General features: G+C 52.4%; 1 long non-coding RNA gene across 1 annotated transcript; it reads right to left on the bottom strand.

The window, feature by feature from the left end:
* Positions 1–1,487: 1,487 nt before the first annotated feature.
* On the bottom strand, positions 1,488–3,120 carry LOC135419795 (uncharacterized). Its single transcript, XR_010433155.1, has 3 exons — positions 2,820–3,120; positions 1,797–1,936; positions 1,488–1,698 (listed from the first exon to the last, which is right to left on the bottom strand). It is a non-coding gene; the product is annotated as an uncharacterized LOC135419795 (long non-coding RNA).
* Positions 3,121–4,232: the final 1,112 nt, after the last annotated feature.

Below are 4,232 nucleotides of genomic sequence, written 5' to 3' on the forward strand. Positions count from 1 at the left end.
GCCTATGTGCCAGGGTACTGCAAGGGCTGCCTGCTCCCAAAGGAGGCACCTCAGCCTGATCCTTTTCCATCACAGCCTCCATCCAAGGTGAGCAGGATGGGCCCTGGAACAGCAGCTGGGCTCAGCACAGAGTCCAGATCCCCAGGGAAGATGGAGGTGAAGAGGCAGGTCTGAGGTTGGGATCGGGTCTGGGGACAATAGCAGGGTTGGACACAGCCTGGGGACCAACAGGCAGGTCCAAGGTCCGGCTGAGGAGTCTGTCTGTGGCTTGTGGTTGGAACCATCAGGGCCATGGCCAGGCAGGGGCAGAGCTGTGGTGGAGCTGGGGACCAGTGCTCCTGCAGCATTGCTCTGTCAGGGGCTGATGGGCTGAGCATGATCAGGCTCCTGGAAGATTGTTGGTGGAGGCCCCCAGTGAGGCTGAAAATTAGGGAAGATGGGGTTGTAAGGGCTGGTGATGCCTTCAGGAAAGTGATGTCTCTTACACAGCTGACCAGTGTTTCTCCAAGGCTTGTTCTCTCTCTGCCTTCGGCACGTGGTTCCTGGCACACTCTGGCTGTGGTGCCAGTCCAGGTTCTACCAGGCAGAGGAGTGGCAGGACTTGCTGCCTGCGGTGGATGCCACTGGCAGACGCAGGTGATGGGAGGAGAGTGTGGGTGATCAGAGGGGTGCAGAGGGAAGGGCAAAACCTGTGGTGAAGGGGAGAACAACAGATGTCAGCTCAGGTCTAGCAAAGCTATGGACATGTGGACTGAGCCCCTCAGTCACTGTCAGTGACCAGACTCCCCCAAAGGAGTTCATTTTCCCTTTCCATTGCGATTCCAAGGAAATTCCAGTGGAATGAAGCCATTACAGCCCATACAGTACCCTTGCCTAGGACATAACTGATAACTGCTGATCACTGATCATTGTACAACAGTGATTGTTGTTGCCCAGAGGGGTTGTGAATTCCCCATCCCTGGAAGTGTTCAAGGCCAGGTTGGAGCAACCTGGGATAGTGGAAGGTGTCCCTGTCCATGGGAGGGGGTGGGAACTCGATGAGCTTTAAGTTCCCTTCCAGCCCAAACCATTCTAGGATTTTGTGATTACACCTACAGAGCACAGCCACATCCCTCCATCTTATGCAACTTTTAGCAAAGTATCTGGAGCAAGAATTTTTTCTTGTTCCTTCCTTATTCTTGCAACACTTTTCAGGAGCTGTTAGGGCCACGTCACTCTCTAGCTGGGCTCTGCCATCACATTCTGAGAGAGGGCTGCTGCATCCTGCTGGCCACCCCATCCCAGAACTCCCTCCAGGGGACCAGCCGCAGCCAAACCTGTGCCCTGAAGCCCCTACACCTCTACCTAGGTTTTCTGCTCCTTTATCCCTGCAGCTGGAAATGCCATGAGGATTAAAATGCCACAGGAGTCCAAAAGCCGTCAGGAGGGGGTTTGAAATCTGCTCAGCTTGGCCTTTTGCTCCCCCCTCTCTTCTCCTCCCAGACCTCTTAACAGACCCAAGACTTTTATTGTTTTCACATTGCAAAACAGTAATTACTGGAAAGGACAAGGTGGTTTGAGAGCCAGGGTCCAGCAGTGCTTCAAGGCTGTGCCAGCCCCGGGTGTCCAGGCAGTGAGGACGGGAGGAGCCATTCCCCTCAGATTTTATCTTGATGAGAACATCTTGACCAGGGACCAGGAAAAAAATTCCTCTGTCACCTAGGAGTGAGAGGAGGCACTGAGAGGTCAGGCCTGCCTGTGGGCTCCTCAGAGATTCCTGAGCAGGGCAGGTGTTTCACCCATGGTATGGTGCTCACCAGCTGGCAGGGAAGAGGTGCCCTCCCAGGTCCTGGATCCAGTATTTACTCACAGGTGTCATACTCCGCTCTTGACCTCCAAAGGGTGAGTTGTTTGCATGGCTCGTGACTGCTGCATGGTCAGATCTGCCTTTGAAAATCTCAAGAGCAGAAGGAAAATTAATTTAACTGAAGTTCAGGGGGTCTCTGTTATTCCAAAGCCTTATTTCCATTAATTCCCTTTAATGCTGCTTTAAAATTACAGAGTGGAAGGGAATGTTGGCCAACAAAATTTTTGGTGGTTTCAAAACAACCACTATTAATCAGCAGGGAGTTGTATTGGCTGTAAAAGTGTTTAAATGGGAAGGTGGCTTCAACCAGGACCCATGTAACAGCGTGTGGTTGAGGTGACAGATTAAAAATTAGCTATTGTGAGGCTCCCCACATGGACAGGGGCTTGGAATTAATGATTACCATAAATTAACTAACTGGAAAGGGGCTGAACAGCAAGTGGTAGAGTTCAGCTTGACCCACTGGTGAGCTGACCCTCTTCCCGTTCATTTAATGCCCAAATCTCATTTCTGGCTGGAGCAGCTCCCTCAGAGCTCCAGCCCCTGGGTGCAGCAGTGGGTGGCCATGCCAGCCCAGCTGGGCTGTCTGTGGAGGACAGGGAGAGGTTCAGTCCCTGCTCCCTGGGCCAGACCGAGCAGTCAGAGCTGCTCCAGCCCAAGGGTTTGTACTGCTGGCCCTGCTGGAAGCTGGTTCACAAGTTTTCCCTTCTTGGTATCTCCCTTTGCTTTCCCCTTTTGTGTCCTTTTTTCTGCTGGCCTCTGCTACCTGCTCCACCAGCAGCTCTGTGCCCACAGCTCCTGAAGAGTCACTGTTGGTCCACCCAAATCAAGAGCATTAGCAGCAGGCACAGAGCTGCTCCCCTGGCTGCATCTGCCAGGACCTGCTGGACAGTGCTGTCCCTCTGCTCCTTTGGCACCCAGCTGGGTGTCCCCTTATGGTGGCAGACTGGCAGTGGCTCACCCCCAGGTTCACCTTGTGCTTCTTCACTCTTCCTCCCCTCACACTACAAGGTCTTCTTGGCCAGCTCCACCACCACCATTGTCTCTCTGTCCCCATCCTGGTGTCTTGGGCTCGGTGACCGCAGAGGAATGTCCCCGCTCACCCTCCTGCTCCCTTGTCCCTGGATGTGTGCACGGTGGCTCATGTGAGCCACAGCTCCCTCCCCCTGGAAATAAGCCACCTTTCCCCCTATTCTCACGCAGCCACAACTCTGGGATGGTCCAGCATCTCATTGTGAGGACATGCCCTCATGGAAACTGTCTGGCATGTCCCACGGAGCTGGACACAACCATTCTGTGGACAAAAGAGTTGTGCAACTGCCAGGTGTGTGCCCTCACAAGGGACCTAGGGATCCTGTGGGAGAGGAGCTGAGGGTGCTGTGGTCACATAGGGCACCTGGCACTCCTGCCATTTATTTCCCAGATATCAGTTTTTACTGGTTTGTTCCCAATGATCTTTGGTAAATATACAGGAAGCAGGGCTGGCTGTTACCAGGCTTCAGCTGGTCTCTTTGCAAGTGTGTCTTCAGCAGGAATAATTAACCCACTATATATTTCTGCCTTTTCTTCCTAAATCCCTTCAGGAATATCACAGCTCCCAAGGTTGCACAGAGTTTCTGTTAATCCTGTTAACCTTTGGGTTAATTAAGCAAACTGGGATCCTTCATTAGGAGGAATGGCACTAATTGCATATATGAGTTTTGCATGGACCACTGGCTGGTGGAGCAGAAACCTCTGCTGACTTCAGCAAGGGGGCTGGGGAGTTAGAGGGGACCTGCTTGGGAAAGAAGGTCAAGAAAACCTGTTTCCTCACCGATGCTGGAGCAGCTGGTGTTTGCTGGAAGGGGAATGTGCACAGGAGGCATGGGGGGCAGTGACACTGTCCTGCAGACCTGCTGTGCAAGGTAGAGAGGGTCAAGCTGCTGGTACCTGGCTGTTGAGCTGACATTAGTTTCCAATCTAAGAATGTAAATCTGTAATGGTATGGCACAGTAAGCAGCTCTGACAAGAGGCCACAGTCTGCAGCTGGGCTTAGTGCTCCCAGCCAGGAAGAGCAGCTTAGGGTCGACAGAGAGCTCTTTGTTTGCCCTGTGCAGTTTAGAAATTAGGCAATACTTAGAAGCAATGCTTAGAAGCAAATATTGGTTCAAACAACATCAGCTCCAACTCTCCAGTGGCCAGTTCGGCTCATCCCGGGTAGAAAACAGCATTTTGCAACACAGTTAAAACCTGACACCAAGTATTTGTCCTAACCAGCGGGGAAACGGGTTTGTTGCATTTTGCTGAAAAATAAACCAAGGACAGTGACTCTGGAGTTGGAGCACAGCCCCAGTATTGACCCATGACTCCAAACAGGGGCTGAAAGCCTGTTTCTGGAAAGCCAGCC

The sequence above is a fragment of the Pseudopipra pipra genome, chromosome 10, assembly GCF_036250125.1.
Source record: "Pseudopipra pipra isolate bDixPip1 chromosome 10, bDixPip1.hap1, whole genome shotgun sequence".
Classification (NCBI taxonomy): domain Eukaryota; kingdom Metazoa; phylum Chordata; class Aves; order Passeriformes; family Pipridae; genus Pseudopipra; species Pseudopipra pipra.